This window comes from Thalassophryne amazonica, chromosome 5 (assembly GCF_902500255.1).
Source record: "Thalassophryne amazonica chromosome 5, fThaAma1.1, whole genome shotgun sequence".
Taxonomy (NCBI): Eukaryota; Metazoa; Chordata; class Actinopteri; order Batrachoidiformes; family Batrachoididae; genus Thalassophryne; species Thalassophryne amazonica.
This window is the reverse complement of record NC_047107.1, coordinates 99,699,906-99,723,384: the sequence shown is the minus strand read 5'-3', so window position 1 is coordinate 99,723,384 and position 23,479 is coordinate 99,699,906. Positions and strand designations below refer to the sequence as shown.

At 40.4% G+C, this 23,479-nt stretch overlaps 1 protein-coding gene across 1 annotated transcript in view; it reads left to right on the top strand.

Moving 5' to 3' along the window:
• si:dkey-215k6.1 (transmembrane protein 132D) overlaps window positions 1–23,479 on the top strand; it is a 685,562-nt gene that overhangs the window by 304,681 nt on the left and 357,402 nt on the right.

Here is a 23,479-nt window from a genome sequence, read left to right as displayed (position 1 = left end):
TCTGATTTAGAGATATTGCGTAAATGCAAAAAAGCAGTCCTACATATTTGTTTAATATGCGCTTTGAATGACATATCCTGATCAAAAATGACTCCAAGATTTCTCACAGTATTACTAGAGGTCAGGGTAATGCCATCCAGAGTAAGGATCTGGTTAGACACCATGTTTCTAAGATTTGTGGGGCCAAGTACAATAACTTCAGTTTTATCTGAGTTTAAAAGCAGGAAATTAGAGGTCATCCATGTCTTTATGTCTGTAAGACAATCCTGCAGTTTAGCTAATTGGTGTGTGTCCTCTGGCTTCATGGATAGATAAAGCTGGGTATCATCTGCGTAACAATGAAAATTTAAGCAATACCGTCTAATAATACTGCCTAAGGGAAGCATGTATAAAGTGAATAAAATTGGTCCTAGCACAGAACCTTGTGGAACTCCATAATTAACTTTAGTCTGTGAAGAAGATTCCGCATTTACATGAACAAATTGTAATCTATTAGACAAATATGATTCAAACCACCGCAGCGCAGTGCCTTTAATACCTATGGCATGCTCTAATCTCTGTAATAAAATTTTATGGTCAACAGTATCAAAAGCAGCACTGAGGTCTAACAGAACAAGCACAGAGATGAGTCCACTGTCCGAGGCCATAAGAAGATCATTTGTAACCTTCACTAATGCTGTTTCTGTACTATGATGAATTCTAAAACCTGACTGAAACTCTTCAAATAGACCATTCCTCTGCAGATGATCAGTTAGCTGTTTTACAACTACCCTTTCAAGAATTTTTGAGAGAAAAGAAAGGTTGGAGATTGGCCTATAATTAGCTAAGATAGCTGGGTCAAGTGATGGCTTTTTAAGTAATGGTTTAATTACTGCCACCTTAAAAGCCTGTGGTACATAGCCAACTAATAAAGATAGATTGATCATATTTAAAATCAAAGCATTAATTAATGGTAGGGCTTCCTTGAGCAGCCTGGTAGGAATGGGGTCTAATAGACATGTTGACGGTTTGGAGGAAGTAACTAATGAAAATAACTCAGACAGAACAATCGGAGAGAAAGAGTCTAACCAAATACCGGCATCACTGAAAGCAGCCAAAGATAACGATACGTCTTTGGGATGGTTATGAGTAATTTTTTCTGTAATAGTTAAAATTTTATTAGCAAAGAAAGTCATGAAGTCATTACTAGTTAAAGTTAAAGGAATACTTGGCTCAATAGAGCTCTGACTCTTTGTCAGCCTGGCTACAGTGCTGAAAAGAAACCTGGGGTAGTTCTTATTTTCTTCAATTAGTGATGTGTAGTAAGATGTCCTAGCTTTACGGAGGGCTTTTTTATAGAGCAACAGACTCTTTTTCCAGGCTAAGTGAAGATTTTCTAAATTAATGAGACGCCATTTCCTCTCCAACTTACGGGTTATCGAGTTTGTGAGTTATACCACGGAGTCAGGCACTTCTGATTTAAAGCTCTCTTTTTCAGAGGAGCTACAGCATCCAAAGTTGTCTTCAATGAGGATGTAAAACTATTGACGAGTTACTCTATCTCACTTACAGAGTTTATGTAGCTACTCTGCACTGTGTTGGTATATGGCATTGGAGAACATAAAGAAGGAATCATATCCTTAAACCTAGTTACAGCGCTTTCTGAAAGACTTCTAGTGTAATGAAACTTATTCCCCACTGCTGGGTAGTCCATCAGAGTAAATGTAAATGTTATTAAGAAATGATCAGACAGAAGGGAGTTTTCAGGGAATACTGTTAAGTCTTCAATTTCCATACCATAAGTCAGAAGAAGATCTAAGATATGATTAAAGTGGTGGGTGGACTCATTTACATTTTGAGCAAAGCCAATTGAGTCTAATAATAGATTAAATGCAGTGTTGAGGCTGTCATTCTCAGCATCTGTGTGGATGTTAAAATCGCCCACTATAATTATCATATCTGAGCTAAGCACTAAGTCAGACAAAAGGTCTGAAAATTCACAGAGAAACTCACAGTAACGACCAGGTGGACGATAGATAATAACAAATAAAACTGGTTTTTGGGACTTCCAATTTGGATGGACAAGACTAAGAGTCAAGCTTTCAAATGAATTAAAGCTCTGTCTGGGTTTTGGATTAATTAATAAGCTGGAATGGAAGATTGCTGCTAATTCTCCGCCTCGGCCCGTGGTACGAGCGTTCTGGCAGTTAGTGTGACTCGGGGGTGTTGACTCATTTAAACTAACATATTCATCCTGCTGTAACCAGGTTTCTGTAAGGCAGAATAAATCAATATGTTGATCAATTATTATACCATTTACTAACAGGGACTTAGAAGAGAGAGACCTAATGTTTAATAGACCACATTTAACTGTTTTAGTCTGTGGTGCAGTTGAAGGTGCTATATTATTTTTTCTTTTTGAATTTTTATGCTTAAATAGATTTTTACTGGTTATTGGTGGTCTGGGAGCAGGCACCGTCTCTACGGGGATGGGGTAATGAGGGGATGGCAGGGGGAGAGAAGCTGCAGAAAGGTGTGTAAGACTACAACTCTGCTTCCTGGTCCCAACCCTGGATAGTCATGGTTTGGAGGGTTTAATAAAATTGGCCAGATTTCTAGAAATGAGAGCTGCTCCATCCAAAGTGGGATGGATGCCGTCTCTCCTAACCAGACCAGGTTTTCCCCAGAAGCTTTGCCAATTATCTATGAAGCCCACCTCATTTTTTGGACACCACTCAGACAGCCAGCAATTCAAGGAGAACATGCGGCTAAACATGTCACTCCCGGTCCGATTGGGGAGGGGCCCAGAGAAAACTATAGAGTCCGACATTGTTTTTGCAAAGTTACACACCGATTCAATGTTCATTTTAGTGACCTCCGATTGGCGTAACTGGGTGTCATTACTGCCGATGTGAATTACAGTCTTACCAAATTTACGCTTAGCCTTAGCCAGCAGATTCAAATTTCCTTCACTGTCTCCTGCTCTGGCCCCCGGAAGACAATTGACTATGGTTGCTGGTGTCGCTAACTTCACATTTCTCAAAACAGAGTCACCAATAACCAGAGTTTGATCCTCGGCGGGTGTGTCGCCGAGTGGGGAAAAACGTTTAGAAATGTGAACGTGTGGCGGTGTACACGGGGCTGGTGTTTAGGGCTATGCTTCCCTCCTCAATTAGAGGGTCATCCATGTCTTTATGTCTGTAAGGACTTCCTGCAGTTTAACTAATTGGTGTGTGTCCTCTGGCTTCATGGATATAAGCTGGGTATCATCTGCGTAACAATGAAATTTAAGCAATGCTTCTAATAATACTGCCTAAGGAAGCATGTATAAAGTGAATAAAATTGGTCCTAGCACAGAACCTTGTGGAACTCCATAATTAACCTTAGTCTGTGAAGAAGACTCCCCATTTACATGAACAAATTGTAATCTATTAGATAATATGATTCAAACCACCGCAGCGCAGTGCCTTTAATACCTATGGCATGCACCACACATCCTATCCACCACAGCCAAGACCAAACAGTTGTCTGTGGACCCCAGGGACAAAATTGTAGACCTGCTCAGGCTTGGATGAGCCACAGGACAATAGGCAAGAGCAGCTTGGTGAAAAGGCAAAACATTGGCGTAATTATTAGAAAATGGAAGAAACACAAGATGACTGTCATCTTCTTTGGACTGGGGCTCCATGCAAATCTCGTCTTGTGGGCTAAGGATGATTCTGAGAAAGTCAATTACTTGAAGTGTGTTACATTAGTAACATACTATGCCGTCATGTTTTAAAATCCTGCAGGGAACACAAGGTCCCACTGCTCACGCCAGCACATGTCCAGGCCCGTTTGAAGTTTGCCAGTGACCATCTGGATAATCCAGAGGAGGCATGGGAGGCGGTCATGTGGTCAAATGAGACCAAAATAGAGCTTTTGGAATCACTCCACTCACCGTGTTTGGAGGAGAACAACCTCAAGAACAACCGTCCCACCCGTGAAGCATGGGGTGGAAACATGATTTTTGGGGTGTTTTTCTGCAAAGGGGACAGGATGACTGCACCGTATTGAAGGGAGGATGGATGGGGTCATGTATCTGAGATTCTGGCAAGCAACCTCCTTCCCTCAGTAACGGCATTGCAGATGAGCCATGGCTGGGTCTTCCAGTATGACAAGGACCTCAAAAACACAGCCAGGACAACTAGGAGGGACTCCTTAAGAAGCATTTCAAGGTCCTGGAGCGGCCTTGCCAGTCTCCAGACCTAAACTCAATAGAAAATCTTTGGAGGGAGCTGAAACTCAAAACATGAAAGATCGGAGAACATCTGTAGTTAGGAGTGGACCAAAGCCCTGCTGCAGTGTGTGAAAACTTGGTGAAGAACTACAGGAAATGTCTGAAACTGTAATTGCAAACAAAGATTTCTGTACCAAATTTTAAGGTCTGTTTTTCTATTGTATCAAATACGTATTTCATGCCATGAAATGCAAATTAATTATTTAAAAATCATACAGTGATTTTCTGATTTTTTTTTTTTTTTTAGATTCTGTCTCTTACAGTTGAATTGTAACTACGATAAAATTCCCGATCTTTCCATTCTTTGTTGGGAAAACTTACGAAATTGACAGTGGATCAAATACTCACTGTACTGTATATACAATAGCTGTCCTCTGTGTGAGTGCGTGCGTGTGTAGGACTTCAATAACTGAGAAACTGGGGAGAGCTGACATTTGCTGTTTAGTGTTTTGGGTCAAGGATAAGCACAGCAAAAAACAGAAAGCCAATGGGACTAATATTTTTGAGAAATTAGCAATATTAGCTAACAACAATGAACAGTGGAGGTTGTGCTGAAATGCACCATGGGAGGTGAGGATTTTGGGTTCTAATTGTTATTGTGATTCATGTTAGCTTAACAGTATTGTTAGTGTTATTAATATATTCTGTTTTTGTAGTTCATTGTTTTAGTCAGTTTAGTGAAGTGTCATGTTTCCATTACCATGAGTTGAGAACTGTAGTGTGTTTGATGTCTTCCGCCACCATCTGTGTTGTGGGGTGTGAAAAATAAAGCATCTGCTTGTCACAAGAATGCAGAAATAACAAAAAGATGTGCATGCATGCATGTGGTGCATGCAACTTGATGGAAAAACTAGGGAGAGCTGGAATTTGCCATTTGGCATTCTTGTATATTTTGGGTCAAGGATGAACATAATAATAATATAATAATAATAATATAATAATAACATAACATAATAACATATTAAATAATAATTGTATGTATATGATAACAGCAACCTAAACAATGTATAGATACATTAACACATTAAATTAACATGAAAAATATTATGTAATTAACAGGAAATTACAAGAAAAAACAAAGGGTCGAGTTGTTTCTTCCAAACCCATTGTGGCCTAAGGCCTAAGGTTCTAAAAACATTCTGAACTTACACGCCATTCCAAGTCATTATAGAAACTTTGCATTATTATTACCACCTGTGAAGATGTCAGCTAACTACAGTTGTATGTAAAAGTTTGGGCACTCCTGAATGATTTCCATGATTTTCCTTTATGAATCATTGGTTGTTTGGATCAGCAATTTCAGTTAATATGTCATATAGCAGACAAACACAGTGATATCTGAGAAGTAGCTAACTATGTAAAACCAGCTGTCAAGAATTGGGAGTGATATTTGACAGCTGTTTGAGGTTCGATCAACAGATAAATTCTGTTGTCAAAGCTAGTTTTTTCCAACTTCGCCTTTTGGCTAAAATAAAGCACTTTCTCAGTAGACGTGATCTTGAGACAGCCATTCATGCTTTCATCACCTCCAGACTTGATTATTGTAATGCACTTTATTCAGGCATTAATCAGTCTTCTCTTGCACGTCCTCATTGGTGCGAATGCTGGCGGCTCGTCTTTTGGCAAACACTTTTAGACGTGAGCATATTACGCCCGTCCTGTACTCACTCCACTGGCTTCCAGTTCGTTTTAGAATTGATTTTTAAATTTATGTTTGTTTTTAAAGCTATTTATGGCCTTGCACCTCCCTACTTGTCTGAATTTTAACTTTGCGCACCTACAGTAGGACATTAAGGGCGTCTGGCCAGCTTTACCTTAGATTTCCAAGGTTAAGATATAAACGCTGGGGTGATCATGCTTTCACGGTAGCTGGCCCCAGACTGTGGAAATGAGCTACCTCTTGAGTTACGTACTAGTCCTGACCTAGCACTTTTTTAAATCTTTACTTTTTACTTTTTTTTAAATCTAAGTTAAAGACTTATTTATTTAAATTGGCTTTTAACACTTAGTGGGGAGGTGACATGTTCTGTTATTGTATGTTCTTTTTTATGTGTTGTTTAAAATTTTATTTTATATGTGTTATATTTTGTAAATTTGTGTTTTAATGTTAAGCACTTTGGACACCAGTCGGTGCTGTAAAGCGCTTTATAAATAAATGTTGATTGATTGATTGATTGATTGAAGTGAAATGAAGTCATAGGATTTACAGAAAGTGTGGCAACAATAAAGGAAAATCATGAAATTATCTGGGGGTGCCCAAACTTTTGCATACAACTGTATTTTGTAAACACTACCCAATGTAGAGCCGTGGATCCCTACGGACACACGCTATTACATATATATATGTATATATATATAGATATGTATATATATAATATATATATATATTATATATATATATATATATTACAGTGAGGAAATAAGTATTTGAACACCCTTGATTTTGCAAGTTCCTCCCACTTAGAATTATGGAGGGTTCTGGAAATTTTCATCTTAGGTGCATGTCCACTGTGAGAGACATAATGTAAAAAAAAATAAAAAAATCCGGAAATCAAAATGTATGATTGTTTTTATAATGTAATTGTATGTTACTGCTGCAAATAACTATTTGAACACCTGTGAAAATCAATCAATCAACTTCAATCAACTTTTTTTTATATAGCGCCAAATCACAACAAACAGTTGCCCCAGGCGCTTTATATTGTAAGGCAAGGCCATACAATAATTATGAAAAACCCCAACGGTCAAAACGACCCCCTGTGAGCAAGCACTTGGCAACAGTGGGAAGGAAAAACTCCCTCTTAACAGGAAGAAACCTCCAGCAGAACCAGGCTCAGGGAGGGGCAGTCTTCTGCTGAGACTGGTTGGGGCTGAGGGAAAGAACCAGGAAAAAGACATGCTGTGGAGGGGGGCAGAGATCAGTCACTAATGATTAAATGCGGAGTGATGCATACAGAGCAAAAAGAGAAAGAAACATGCATCATGGGAACCCCCCACAGTCTACGTCTAAAGCAGCATAACCAAGGGATAGTCCAGGGTCACCATTCCAGCCCTAACTATAAGCCTTAGCGAAAAGGAAAGTTTTAAGCCTAATCTTAAAAGTAGAGAGGGTATCTGTCTCCCTGATCTGAATTGGGAGCTGGTTCCACAGGAGAGGAGCCTGAAAGCTGAAGGCTCTGCCTCCATTCTACTCTTACAAACCCTAGGAACTACAAGTACCTGCAGTCTGAGAGCGAAGCGCTCTATTAGGGTGATATGGTACTACGAGGTCCCTAAGATAAGATGGGACCTGATTATTCAAAACCTTATAAGTAAGAAGAAGAATTTAAATTCTATTCTAGAATTAACAGAAGCCAATGAAGAGAGGCAACACGGGTGAGATATGCTCTCTCCTGCCAGTCCCCGTCAGTAACTCTAGCTGCAGCATTTGAATCAACTGAAGGCTGTTTAGGGAACTTTAGGACAACCTGATAATAAGAATTACAATAGTCCAGCCTAGAGGAAATAAATGCATGAATCAGTTTTCAGCATCACTCTGAGACAGACCTTTCTGATTTTAGAGATATTGCGTAAATGCAAAAAGGCAGTCCTACATATTTGTTTAATATGCGCTTGAATGACATATCCTGATCAAAAATGACTCCAAGATTTCTCACAGTATTACTAGAGGTCAGGGAATGCCATCCAGAGTAAAGATCTGGTTAGACACCATGCTTCTAAGATTTGTGGGGCCAAGTACAATAACTTCAGTTTTATCTGAGTTCAAAAGCAGGAAATTAGAGGTCATCCATGTCTTTATGTCTGTAAGACAATCCTGCAGTTTAGCTAATTGGTGTGTGTCCTCTGGCTTCATGGATAGATAAAGCTGGGTATCATCTGCGTACAATGAAAATTTAAGCAATACCGTCTAATAATACTGCCTAAGGGAAGCATGTATAAAGTGAATAAAATTGGGTCCTAGCACAGAACCTTGTGGAACTCCATAATTAACTTTATCTGTGAAGAAGATTCCCCATTTACATGAACAAACGGTAATCTATTAGACAATAGGATTCAAACACCGCAGCGCAGTGCCTTTAATACCTATGACATGCTCTAATCTCTGTAATAAAATTTATGGTCAACAGTATCAAAAGCACACTGAGGTCCAACAGAACAAGCACAGAGATAATCCACTGTCCGAACCCATAAGAAGATCATTGTAACCTTCAATATGCTGTTTCTGTACTATGATGAATTCTAAAACCTGACTGAACCTCTTCAAATAGACCATTCCTCTGCAGGTGATCAGTTAGCTGTTTTACAACTACCCTCTCAAGAATCTTTGAGAGAAAAGGAAGGTTGGAGATTGGCCTATAATTAGCTAAAATAGCTGGGTCAAGTGATGGCTTTTAAGTAATGTTTATTACTGCTATCTTAAAAGCCTGTGGTACATAGCCAACTAACAAAGATAAGTTGATCATATTTAAGATTGAAGCATTAAATAATGGTAGGACTTCCTTGAGCAGCCTGGCAGGAATGGGGTCTAATAAACATGTTGATGGTTTGGATGAAGTAACTAATGAAAATAACTCAGACAGAACAATCGGAGAGAAAGAGTCTAACCAAATACCGGCATCACTGAAAGCAGCCAAAGATAACGATACATCTTTGGGATGGTTATGAATAATTTTTTCTCTAATAGTCAAAATTTTGTTAGCAAAGAAAGTCATGAAGTCATTACTAGTTAAAGTTAATGGAATACTCAGCTCAATAGAGCTCTGACTCTTTGTCAGCCTGGCTACAGTGCTGAAAAGAAACCTGGGGTTGTTCTTATTTTCTTCAATTAGTGATGAGTAGAAAGAGATGTCCTAGCTTTACGGAGGGCTTTTTTATAGAGCAACAAACTCTTTTTCCAGGCTAAGTGAAGATCTTCTAAATTAGTGGAGCGCCATTTCCTCTCCAACTTACGGGTTATCTGCTTTAAGAGCGACGAGTTTGTGAGTTATACCAGGAGTCAGACACTTCCTGATTTAAAGCTCTCTTTTTCAGAGGAGCTACAGCATCCAAAGTTGTCTTCAATGAGGATGTAAAACTATTGACGAGATACTCTAACTCCCTTACAGAGTTTAGGTAGCTACTCTGCTCTGTGTTGGTATAATGACAATAGAGAACATAAAGAAGGGAATCATATCCTTAAACCCTAGTTACAGCGCTTTCTGAAGACTTTCTAGTGTAATGAAACTTATTCCCCACTGCAGGGTAGTCCATCAGGGTAAATGTAAATGTTATTAAAAAATGATCGACAGAAGGGAGTTTTCAGGGAATACTGTTAAGTCTTCTATTTCCATACCATAAGTCAAAACAGATCTAAGATATGATTAAAGTGGTGGGTGGACTCATTTACTTTTTGAGCAAAGCCATAGAGTCTAATATAGATTAAATGCAGTGTTGAGGCTGTCATTCTCAGCATCTGTGTGGATGTTAAAATCGCCCACTATAAGTATCTTATCTGAGCTAAGCACTAAGTCAGACAGAAGGTCTGAAAAGTCCACAGAGAAACTCACAGTAACGCCAGGTGGACGATAGATAATACAAATAAACTGGTTTTTGGGACTTCCAATTTGGATGGAAAAGACTAAGAGACAGAGCTTTCAAATGAATTAAAGCTCTGTCTAGGTTTTGATTAATTAATAAGCTGGAATGGAAGATTGCTGCTAATCCTCCGCCCCGGCCCGTACTACAAGCATTCTGACAGTTAGTGTGACTCGGGGGTGTTGACTCATTTAACTAACATATTCATCCTGACTGTAACCAGGTTTCTGTTAGGCAGAATAAATCAATACGTTGATCAATTATTATATCATTACCAACAGGGACTTAGAAGAGAGAGACCTAATGTTTAATAGACCACATTTAACTGTTTTAGTCTGTGGTGCAGTTGAAGGTGCTATATTATTTTTTCTTTTTTGAATTTTTTGCTTAAATAGATTGTTGCTGGTTAGTGGTGGTCTGGAAGCAGGCACCGTCTCTACGGGATGGGGTAATGAGGGGATGGCAGGGGGAGAGAAGCTGCAGAGATGTGTATAAGACCACAGCTCTGCCTCCTGGTCCCAACGCTAGACAGTCACGTTTGGAGGATCCAAGAAAATTGGCCAGATTTCTAGAAATGAGAGCTGCTCCATCGAAAGTGGGATGGATGCCGTCTCTCCTAACAAGACAGGTTTTCCCCAGAAGCTTTGCCATTATCAATGAAGCCCACCTCATTTTTTGGACACCACTCAGAACAGCCAGCAATTCAAGGAGAACATGCGGCTAAACATGTCACTCCTGGTCTGATTGGGGAGGGGCCCAGAGAAAACAACAGAGTCCGACATTGTTTTTGCAAAGTTACACACCGATTTAATGTTAATTTTAGTGACCTCCGATTGCGTAACCGAGTGTCATTACTCTGCCGACGTGAATTACAATCTTACCAATTTACGCTTAGCCTTAGCCAGCAATTGTCAAATTTCCTTCAAGGTCGCCTGCTCTGGCCCCCGGAAGACAATTGACAATGGTTGCTGGTGTCGCTAACTTCACATTTCTCAAAACAGAGTCGCCAATAACCAGAGTTTTGATCCTCGGCGAGTGTATCGTCGCGTGGGAAAAAACGGTTAGAGATGTGCACGGGTTGACGGTGTACACGGGGCTTCTGTTTAGGGCTACGCTTCCTCCTCACAGTCACCCAGTCGGCCTGCTTTCCCGACTGTCGGGATCCGCCAGGGGGGGAACTAACGGTGGCTAAGCCACCTTGGTCCGCACCGACTACAGGGGCCTGGTTAGCTGTAGAATTTTCCACGGTGCGGAGCCGAGTCTCCAATTCGCCCAGCCTGGCCTCCAAAGCTACGAATAAGCTGCACTTATTACAAGTACCGTTACTGCTAAAGGAGGCCGAGGAACAACTAAACATTTCACAACCAGAGCAGAAAAGTGCGGGAGAGACAGGAGAAGCCGCCATGCTAAACCGGCCAAAAGCCAGTAGCCTACGCAACCTAGTGGATTCCCAAAAACACGCAAAGCGAACAATGTGCAAATAATTCAGAGGTGATTCAGCAGAAGGAGTGCTTTAGTTAAGGCACCAGACAGGCCACGAAGGCAGCACAAGTAACGCACGGCAACAGCGAACGCACGACAACGGTGCAAAAATAAAATAAAAATCCACTAGACAGGCTGTGGAGCAGCACAGGGAACGCACGACAACAGGGGTAGAAAATAAAATAAAAATCCACTAGACAGGCTGCGGAGCAGCACAGGTAACGCACGACAATGGTGGTAAAAAAAATAAAATAAAAATCCCCTAGACAGGCCGTGGAACAGCACAGGTAACGCACGACAACAGTGGTAAAAAATAAAATAAAAATCCACTAGACAGGCTGTGGAGCAGCACAGGTAACGCACGACAACGGCGGCAAAAAATAAAATAAAATCCACTGGACAGGCTGCGGAGCAGCACAGGCAACGCACGACAACGTGTGGCAAAAAAACAAAATAAAAATCCCTAGACAGGCTGTGGAGGCGCACAGGTAACGCACGACAACAGTGGAAAAAATAAAATAAAAATCAACTAGAACAGGCTGTGAGCAGCACAGGTAACGCACGACAACAGTGGTAAAAAAATAAAATAAAAATCCACTAGACAGGCTGTGGAGCAGCACAGGTAACGCACGACAACAGTGGTAAAAAATAAAATAAAAAATCCACTGGACAGGCTGTGTGAGCAGCACAGGTAATGCACGACAACAGTGTAAAAATAAAATAAAATCCCTGGACAGCTGTGGAGCAGCACAGGTAACGCATGACAACAGTGGTAAAAAATTAAATAAAAATCCACTGGACAGGCTGTGGAGCAGCACAGGTAACGCATGACAATGGTGCTAAAATAAAATAAAAATCCACTGGACAGGCTGTGGAGCAGCACAGGTAACGCACGACAACAGTGCTAAAAAATAAAATAAAAATCCACTGGACAGGCTGTGGAGCAGCACAGGTAACGCACGACAACGGTGCTAAAATAAAATAAAAATCCACTGGACAGGCTGTGGAGCAGCACAGGTACACACGACAACAGTGGTAAAAAATAAAATAAAAATCCACTGGACAGGCTGTGGAGCAGCACAGGTAACGCACGACAACAGTGGTAAAAAATAAAATAAAATCCACTAGACAGGCCTGTGGAGCAGCACAGGTAACGCACGACAACAGTGGTAAAAAATAAACTAAAAATCCACTGGACAGGCTGTGGAGCAGCACAGGTAACACACGACAACAGTGGTAAAAATAAAATAAAATCCACTGGACAGGCTGTGGAGCAGCACAGGGAACGCATGACAACAGTGGTAAAAAATTAATAAAAATCCACTGGACAGGCTGTGGAGTCAGCACAGGTAACGCATGACAATGGTGCTAAAATAAAATAAAAATCCACTGGACAGGCTGTGGAGCAGCACAGTAACGCACGACAACAGTGCTAAAAAATAAAATAAAAATCCACTGGACAGGCTGTGGAGCAGCACAGGTAACGCACGACAACGGTGCTAAAATAAAATAAAAATCCCTGGACAGGCTGTGGAGCAGCACAGGTAACACACGACAACAGTGGTAAAAATAAAATAAAAATCCACTGGACAGGCTGTGGAGCAGCACAGGTAACACACGACAACGGTGCTAAAATAAAATAAAAATCCACTGGACAGGCTGTGGAGCAGCACAGGTACGACAACAGTGCTAAAAAATAAATAAAAATCCACTGACAGGCTGTGGAGCAGCACAGGTAACACACGACAACAGTGCTAAAATAAATAAAAATCCACTAGGCAGGCTGTGGAGCAGCACAAGGTAATGCACGACAAACAGTGCTAAAAAATAAAATAAAAATCCACTGAACAGGCTGTGGAGCAGCACAGGTAACACACGAACAACAGTGCTAAAAATAAAATAAAAATCCACTGGACAGGCTGTGGAGCAGCACAGTAACGCACGACAAACAGTGCTAAAAAATAAAATAAAATCCACTGAACAGGCTGTGGGAGCAGCACGGTAACACACGACAACAGTGCTAAAAATAAAATAAAAATCCACTGGACAGGCTGTGGAGCAGCACAGGTAACGCACGACAACAGTGCTAAAAAATAAATAAAAATCCACTGAACAGGCTGTGGAGCAGCACAGGTAACGCACGACAACAGTGCTAAAAAATAAAATAAAAATCCACTGGGCAGGCCTGTGGAGCAGCACAGGTACACACAGCAACAGTGCTAAAAAATAAAATAAAAATCCACTGGGACAGGCTGTGGAAGCAGCACAGGTAACACAACGACAACAGTGCTTAAATAAAATAAAAATCCACTAGGCAGGCTGTGGAGCAGCACAGGTAACGCACGACAACAGCGCCAAAATAAATAAAAATCCACTAGACAGGGCTGTGGAGCAGCAGCGACAACAGTGCTAAAAAACAAAATAAAAATAAAACGAAAGCATTAGCAAGCTAGCTAGCTGCCAACGCCGATGAAAGTTAGCCGACAAAAAGCGCTCCGTTGCGATGTTTCGACCGCTAGAGGTCTTCTCTAGGCGTTGGAGCACGGCGAAAAAAGTAAAAAAGTAAAAAAAGTAAAAAGTCTTGAAAAAGACTGTTAATTCAAAAGAACTCAAACCAGCTCAGTTTCAAACAGCTAACAGATACAGCAGAACACCATCATCAAAATCAATGTTAATATTTGGTACAGTAGCCTCTGTTTGCAATTACAGAGGTCAAACGTTTCGTGTAGTTTTCACCAGGTTTGCACACACTCCAGCAGGGATTTTGGTCCACTCCTCCATACAGATCTCCAAATCTTTCAGGTTGACTTTGCTGCCCTGCAGGATTTGAAAACCATGACAGCATCATGTGTTACTAATGTAATCTTTGTGACTGCGGTCCCAGCTCTCTTCAGGTCATTGACCAGGTCCTCCTGTGTAGTTCTGAGCTTTCTCAGAATCATCCTTACCCCACAAAGTGAGATCTTGCATGGAATCCCAGACCAAGGGAGATCATCTTGTGTTTCTTCCACTTTCTAATAAATAATCATAACAGTTGCTGTCTCTACTAAGCTGCTTGCCTGTTTTCTGTTGTCCATCCAGCCTTGGTGCAGGTCTAGTTTTGTCCCCTGGTGTCCTTAGACAGCCCTTTGTTCTTGGCTATGGTGGACAGGTTGTAGTGTGATTGATTGTGTAACAGGTTTCTTTTATACAGGTAACAAGTTCAAACAGGTGCAATTAATAAAGGTAAAGAGTGCAGAATAAGAGGGTTTCTTAAAGAAAAATTAACAGGACTGTGTGAGCTGGTTGGTAGGTGTTCAAATATTTATTTGCAGCAGTAACATACAAATAAATTATTGAAAAAAAAACATACATTGTGATTTCCGTTTTTTTTTTTTTTTAGATTATGTCTCTCACAGTGGACATGCACCTAAGATGAAAATTTCAGACCCCTCCATGATTTCTAAGTGGGAGAACTTGCAAAACCGCAGGGTGTTCAAATACTTATTTTCCTCACTGTATACTCACACACAATATGGTGGGGGTGAAGTCTGAACCAGGAACCTGCTGCAATTGAATCCAAGCACACACTGCGTTGTGTGAGTTGAACACACACCACTGTGAGTTGTATGCCAAAGCTGGCATGCCCTCTTTGACTATGAGGTGATATACACATTGGATGACGCTAGTTTACAAGACTCTTATTGGACTTGTTCTGACCTATTTATCCAGTTTATGTCAGCGATCAGAAACCTGTTACACTCTGCACTCGAACGACATGTTAAGTTTCCATGTACCTCGTGTCTGCACTGAAAAGAAAAAGAAAGCTTCCATTTTTTTCTGCTCCTACTAATTGAAATGCCTTCCAATCTGAACTGAAACTGTCTGGGTTAACTTCTTTGAATGCCTTCCACTCTGTTTTAAGAGATCACAAATGGAATTCTTTTGCACAATGGTTGTGTCTTTAAATTCTAATCTTGTTTTCCTCACACATAGTTACAACTCACAATAGTCAAGATGATTGTATTTTATTTGTTGTTAATGTTCTCTTGATGATGTTAGCCATCTATTATGACATGTGCTGCGTGCCTTTCATATCAAACCAATCTTTATTGTCATTAGCTGTACATACAATTGTTGTGCAGGCAGAATGAAAGAGGCTTCTCATAGGGATCCAAAGAAAAAAAATGAATAAAAACACACATTTATAAAAACCACAGTTGTCACACCAATCTCCCCAGTCCCGCCACCGTCAACCCCTCACATACTCATACATACACATAGATATCCCTGAGACTCGACTGAAAATGAAATGAAATGAAAATGGAATTGTCTGTTAAACGCTTCAAAAGAGTTCTCAGTCTCAATGGGGTTTTATCTGGTTAAATAAAGGTTATTATTATTATTATTATGTATTATTATTATTATTATTATTATTATTATTATTATTATTATAGAAGTACAGTCAGAGATGTACTGTATGGTACATCTCTGTCAAGTAGGCAGTTCTAAAAAAATTGAGCGACCATGCTGGAATGAGACTGTGAGGGAAGCCACCAAGACAACCCATGAAAGCTCTGAAAGAATGATAGGCTTCTATGGAAGCCTATTTTATAGGCTTCTGTGAGTGGAGAAACAGGCAAATGGTGCGACCTTTGTCTGTTGCATTCCCATTCACATCATGTTGTAGTGGAATAGAGAAGGATTGTAAAACAGTAAAACGGGTCAAATCGAGGCTTGAATTTCCTATGTGGGCATCTGGCAAACACCAGACAGAAATTTCTGCATGTTCATTTTAGGACAAAGTCTATGCCATTTCATCGTAAAGCTGTATAACTGGTGATGCAACAACAACAAAATATGTTCTATGCACAGTTTCTTCAATCACAATCAATCAGATTTGTCTCGGTGTTTGGTAGCTTCCTTCATTTGTTTCCTTCCAGCATGCCACTCAGTTTTTGAGAACTACTTACATGACACAGATTTACACTATATTACCATACTGTTTGTATTTCTTCATGATTAATGTAAATGAAATCCAAAGCATATTCAGTGACTTGGAAATATTCATGCATGTATTCCCCTGACTTGTCTCAAGTCTCCTCACTGTAAAATTGATTGTCTACGTCTCAGCATTTTTGGAATCAGAGGTGGGACAAAGTCACCATCAAGTCACTCTCAAGTCATGAATCAGCAAGTCCCAAGTCAAGTCTCAGTCATAATGACCACCAGTTGTTGTCAAGCTGACTTGATACTTGACTTGAGTCTTGCAGATTGATGACTTGAGAATGACTTCAAAGTGACTTACTCCCACCTCTGTTTGGAATGTCTCAGGGTTATGAATGTGTTTTAGACCCTGGGCTTCTGATTGACCGTTGACGTTACATAACTATGGCCTGACCTCTGACCTCCACTGAGTTCATTCACCTGGTTTGATATAAATTGTTCTGTGGTTTTGAAGATGTCACTATAGACAGTGAGTGCTGATTTAACCTTGTCCTTGACCTTTGGCCTTGATGCGACCTGTGTTGCAAGAGGACAGTCAACCAGTATGTGGAACATGTTTGATTGAAAGTGCTCTTTACATTTTGAAGGTATTGTCCTGGACCAATGTTGCCACAGTTACTTTGAAAAAGTAATCCAATTACTGATTACTGATTACTCCTTCAAAAAGATTGATTCCTTCTTTATGTTCTCTAATGCCATATACCAACACAGTGCAGAGTAGCTACCTAAACTCTGTAAGTGAATAGAGTAACTCGTCAATAGTTTTACATCCTCATTGAAGACAACTTTGGATGCTGTAGCTCCTCTGAAAAGAGAGCTTTAAATCAGAAGTGCCTGACTCCGTGGTATACTCACAAACTCGCAGCTTAAAGCAGATAACCCGATTGGAGAGGAAATGGCGTCTCACTAATTTAGAAGATCTTCACTTAGCCTGGAAAAAGAGTCTGTTGCTCTATAAAAAAGCCCTCCGTAAAGCTAGGACATCTTACGACTCATCACTAATTGAAGAAAATAAGAACAACCCCAGGTTCTTTTCAGCACTGTAGCCAGGCTGACAAAGAGTCAGAGCTCTATTGAGCCGAGTATTCCTTTAACTTTAACTAGTAATGACTTCATGACTTTCTTTGCTAATAAAATTTTAACTATTAGAGAAAAAATTACTCATAACCATCCCAAAGACGTATCGTTATCTTTGGCTGCTTTCAGTGATGCCGGTATTTGGTTAGACTCTTTCTCTCCGATTGTTCTGTCTGAGTTATTTTCATTAGTTACTTCATCCAAATCATCAACATGTCTATTAGACCCCATTCCTACCAGGCTGCTCAAGGAAGCCCTACCATTATTTAATGGTTCGATCTTAAATATGATCAATCTATCTTTATTAGTTGGCTATGTACCACAGGCTTTTAAGGTGGCAGTAATTAAACCATTACTTAAAAAGCCATCACTTGACCCAGCTATCTTAGCTAATTATAGGCCAATCTCCAACCTTCCTTTTCTCTCAAAAATTCTTGAAAGGGTAGTTGTAAAACAGCTAACTGATCATTTGCAGAGGAATGGTCTATTTGAAGAGTTTCAGTCAGGTTCTAGAATTCATCATAGTACAGAAACAGCATTAGTGAAGGTTACAAATGATCTTCTTATGGCCTCAGACAGTGGACTCATCTCTGTGCTTGTTCTGTTAGACCTCAGTGCTGCTTTTGATACTGTTGACCATAAAATTTTATTACAGAGAATAGAGCATGCCATAGGTATTAAAGGCACTGCGCTGCGGTGGTTTGAATCATATTTATCTAATAGATTACAATTTGTTCATGTAAATGGGGAATCTTCTTCACAGACTAAGGTTAATTATGGAGTTCCACAAGATTCTGTGCTAGGACCAATTTTATTCACTTTATACATGTTTCCCTTAGGCAGTATTATTAGACGGCATTGCTTAAATTTTCATTGTTACGCAGATGATACCCAGCTTTATCTATCCATGAAGCCAGAGGACACACACCAATTAGCTAAACTGCAGGATTGTCTTACAGACATAAAGACATGGATGACCTCTCATTTCCTGCTTTTAAGCTCAGATAAAACTGAAGTTATTGTACTTGGCCCCACAAATCTTAGAAACATGGTGTCTAACCAGATCCTTACTCTGGATGGCATTACCCTGACCTCTAGTAATACTGTGAGAAATCTTAGTCATTTTTGATCAGGATATGTCATTCAATGCGCATATTAAACAAATATGTAGGACTGCTTTTTTGCATTTACGCAATATCTCTAAAATTAGAAAGGTCTTGTCTCAGAGTGATGCTGAAAAACTAATTCATGCATTTATTTCCTCTAGGCTGGACTATTGTAATTCATTGTTATCAGGTTGTCTTAAAAGTTCCCTGAAAAGCCTTCAGTTAATTCAAAATGTTGCAGCTAGAGTACTGACAGGGACTAGAAGGAGAGAGCATATCTCACCCATATTGGCCTCTCTTCATTGGCTTCCTGTTAATTCTAATTTAAAATTCTTCTTCTTACTTATAAGGTTTTGAATAATCAGGTCCCATCTTATCTTAGGGACCTCATAGTACCATATCACCCCAATAGAGCGCTTCGCTCTCAGACTGCAGGCTTACTTGTAGTTCCTAGGGTTTGTAAGAGTAGAATGGGAGGCAGAGCCTTCAGCTTTCAGGCTCCTCTCCTGTGGAACCAGCTCCCAATTCAGATCAGGGAGACAGACACCCTCTCTACTTTTAAGATTAGGCTTAAAACTTTCCTTTTTGCTAAAGCTTATAGTTAGGGCTGGATCAGGTGACCCTGAACCATCCCTTAGTTATGCTGCTATAGACTTAGACTGCTGGGGGGTTCCCATGATGCACTGAGTGTTTCTTTCTCTTTTTGCTCTGTATGCACCACTCTGCATTTAATCATTAGTGATTGATCTCTGCTCCCCTCCACAGCATGTCTTTTTCCTGGTTCTCCCTCAGCCGCAACCAGTCCCAGCAGAAGACTGCCCCTCCTTGAGCCTGGTTCTGCTGGAGGTTTCTTCCTGTTAAAAGGGAGTTTTTCCTTCCCACTGTCGCCAAGTGCTTGCTCATAGGGGGTCGTTTTGACCGTTGGGGTTTTTTACGTAATTATTGTATGGCCTTGCCTTACAATATAAAGCGCCTTGGGGCAACTGTTTGTTGTGATCTGGCGCTATATAAATAAAATTGATTGATTGATTGATTGATTGATTGAAAAGTAACTTAGTTACTTTACTGATTACTCAAATGTAAAAGTAACTAAGTTAGATTACTAGTTACTTTTTTAGTTACTTTCCCCAGCTGCCAACAACAACCCTCTGCCACCTCAACATGACAATGATACTTGTTTTGCCAAAACTCACTTTATAGTCACCCTTTCTTGACTTCAATGAAAATAAATACTTGTTTTATAAAAAGTAAAATAAAGACATCTTTCTTGACCTCATATTTAGCTGTGGACAGCACTGTAACAGTAAAACTTGCAATTTCTAACCTACATTGTTTATAAATGTAACTATTAAATTCTTTCTAATATTTTTCTAACATTTAAATTCTCTAAACATTTTACTTGTTGAAATTATTATTATTATAAGTAGTATTAGTAGTTGTTGTAAAAAAAAAAGGCTTCAGAACTGGACCTTTTAATCTAGGGGTGTGGTGGGGGGGAGGCACATCCCTGCCCCACGCCCCCATTCCATCTGGATTCGCCCCTGCTTTGGCATTTGAGCACAAAGAATGGATAACATTTATTTCTGCAGAAAACATGACCAGATTTACAGGTAAGAAAGTTTTATTGCGTTTTCACATCATGTGGTCCTCAGAAAGAGAGTTTAGGTGCATTTGAGTGGAAAAATAGTTGTTGATGCATCACGGAGGATCAGCTGATTTTAGCGTGCAGATACGGAGCGGCTCAGCTCAGAATTCTAAATAAAGGAGAAAAAAAAACATAAAAATGTCTTTGTAAAGATCAGTGCAGGTGTGCTGTTGTCACTGCGCTTTAAGAGGTGAGGACAAGTCATAGCTGCTGCAGAAAACCGCGGATGAAAAGCTCACAGCTCGCTTAAAGTGGGCAGTTCAGTCGAACCCCGACCCCCTGCCCACAGACCAAGTTTAATGCTGCTATCGACCCACAATGCAAAAATAATATTAACGCACAGTGACTTGGAGAAGTAACTTTAATCTGATCAGGGGCGGTCCTGGAGGTGGGCCGACTGGGCAGCCGCCCGGGGCGGCATCGCGGGGGAGGTGGCGGCACGACCGTGGGGGAATAAAAAAAGAAAAGCGGTCAAAAAAAAAAAAATGGAGTGGAGGGGGGTTTGTCCTGACGGGGGGGTTCGTGGTTACGTTACGGCAGAGCTGCGCCCCCATCTCCCCCCCCCATGGTGGGAGGCGCGCATCTGGCGCCTGTACAATCCACTGATCCTCAGATCACATCATCGTCTGTCATCACGCTCTGCTCTATTATTGTATAATATTTCAAATAAAGGTTTCAAAATTCTCTACATTCCCATTAGGTTTGATTCTGTGTTGTGTATGATGAACCGAAGGAATTCCCAAGATTATGGTGGTCATGGTGGTCAATTGGTCAAGTTGAAATGGTTCAGTGACAGTCTCACCTCTCGCGTTAGGTGAGCAACGCTGCACAGTGCAGAGTTTGTGCAGGGGGAGGGGGGAGTCATTCAATGTTTGGACGAGGAGGTGGTCGAAACGGAGTAAGACATAATCATGGATAGGAAACGATCAAAGCCATCAGGTGCCCAATTTCGAAAGAAAAAGAAAGAAGAAGAGGAGAAACGAGCAAAGGAAAAAGGTATGTATTGATTTATGTATTCCCGCAGCTTCACAGTGAAACAGTGTGGAGCATCCACAGAGTTCAATAGCGAAGCAAAGAGTGCAACGAAACGAGACGAGTCATTGGATAAATGCTGGCTTTGTCCCGCCCATCGGTCGCTCAGCGTGTCTGGGGCTCTATGGGGCAGTGGGCTGGAATCAGCTGGCCTGGACGCTCAGCTTCTGCATGATTGGATGATCTGTCTGAGGCTGAATCCGTTTTTGATTGACAGCGAAATGAGCAAATCAGCGATCTTTTGGTGTAAACATCCGTGGGAGCATTTTTTAAATTTTCATTCTGTTCTGAGTTGTACCGGAGACTTTCCTAATCCTTTTAGCAGCATTTTCTTTGTTAAAAACGACTAGCGACAAATAGCGCTTCTATTTCTGGTGGGTTTTTTTTTTTTTTTTTTTTTGTAGCTGCTTGTGTTTGGAGACTGACTTCTATCACTCTTTCTGACTTCTATTGCAGTTTCTGTCCCTACCGAGCAGCGGGTGCTGCTGAGCTCCTCCACCATGACAAAGCACTCACAGGCGGACACACTTCACACTAGCCTCGCGCCAGTCCCAGCTAGTGAGCTAGCTAGGTAGCAAGCTGCACTTAATGGCCGACAATTTGAATGTTGTGGACCGGATTTTGGAGAAGCCATTTGATAGTCTTCCTTACGAAGAAGCCATGGCTGCTGTCATGGCTTTAGCTCTCAATGGTTTGCAGGCCAAAGTTAAAGCAATAGCCCCCAGTGCAATGTTTGTGCACACAGACTGAATCTGGTTCTGTCTCAGGGGGCTAAATGCTTATCTGAGTGCAGAATATTTTTTGCATCACTCTCTGGGTTTGCCACATTTTTCTCAAAATCCACAAAGAGGATGTCTTTTCTTGAGTCTGCAGGCTGCTCAAGGTTGCCCAGAAATGCTCCTACTCGATGGAATTTCACATCATGGATAGTGAGTTCTGGGGCAAACAATTATGATGCCCTCCTGCAAACGTTTGTATATAGACTGTTTTCCTCTTACTTCTTTTTGCACTTATTGTTATTTATGACAAATTATTGTGGTTTGCCATTTTTGCCTTTAAAGAGTGTTAACTTCTTCACTTGTTGCTTCCTGTTACTTATGATACACAATAGTGTTTGTTATTTCTTCTTGTGTGTACAGTAATGGGTATAGAATTGACCTCTGTCATTAGTTCATTTATTTATGATACATGATTGCACTTTACCATTTTTGCCACTTTAATGTATAGGGGTTTTTTTTGTACATTTTTTGTCACTTCATGGTATTCTGTAATACACAGATTGTTTAACTTCTTCTGTTATTTATATGGTGCGACTTTAATGGAGGTTTAAGTCTTGTTCATTATGGTGAATGGTACCTATGATAATGCAAAGTGCATTCTGTTGGTAAAACTGAATGACTTGTGCAATATTTTGACCATCAGGTGGTGCTGTAGTGCAGTTGTGCTTTCTTAAATACCTGTATTGTACATAGTTGTAATGTGAAGTCACTGAGTCTTTTGTTTTTTATGTTCAAAAACTTTATTGAAGTAATTATTGTTTATCTTTGTGTTTGTTATTGCAGTAGTCATTAAAACCATAAATTTGTTCTTGAAAAATAGCTGTTGTCAGTTAATTTATGTTTACATTAGTGTGCGCGGAGGGGGCACGCAGGGGTTTCGCCGGCGGAGGTAAATCACTCTATGACCGCCACTGAATCTGATTACTGATTTGGAAAGATTAACGCGTTAGATTACTCTTTACTAAAAAAAGTGGTTAGATTAGAGTACGCGTTACTATCACTGTCCTGGACAGACAACAAACAAATGCAGACAGATATAGTCATTTTAATAGACTCTTGCCATGAAGGCTGCAAGGCTAAAAATCTAGCAAAAAGAACTCAGTAGAACTTAAAAAAATAAAAATCCTGAACATGACTTCTGGAATATCTCTTAATTATGCACAAATGAGTCCAGATACACTCTTCCCCCGTTTCTTAGGTTCTCTTAAAAGCATTTGCATGTATTGTTGTAGATCAGAGATGGAGGTTTGAGTTTGTCCCTGTGTTTCTGTAATGGAGAATCTGTGTCAGTGTTGTTATAGCAGGGGGGAGATCCAACTGTGGGTAGCTTTTTAAGAAGGGTGAATATTAAAAGGATACTAGATGTGTGTTCATATGTGCTACTGACAGAAATGAGGACTATTTGGTCATGTAGGTAGGGGGGCAAGTGTGACCAAGACAGAGATAATGCTGTTTTTTTCTCTGTATTCTGTAGGCTTAGTGGTGTTGGGTGTCGGTACATATCAGACAAAAGCCTGTGTGCAGTCAGACAACCACTATG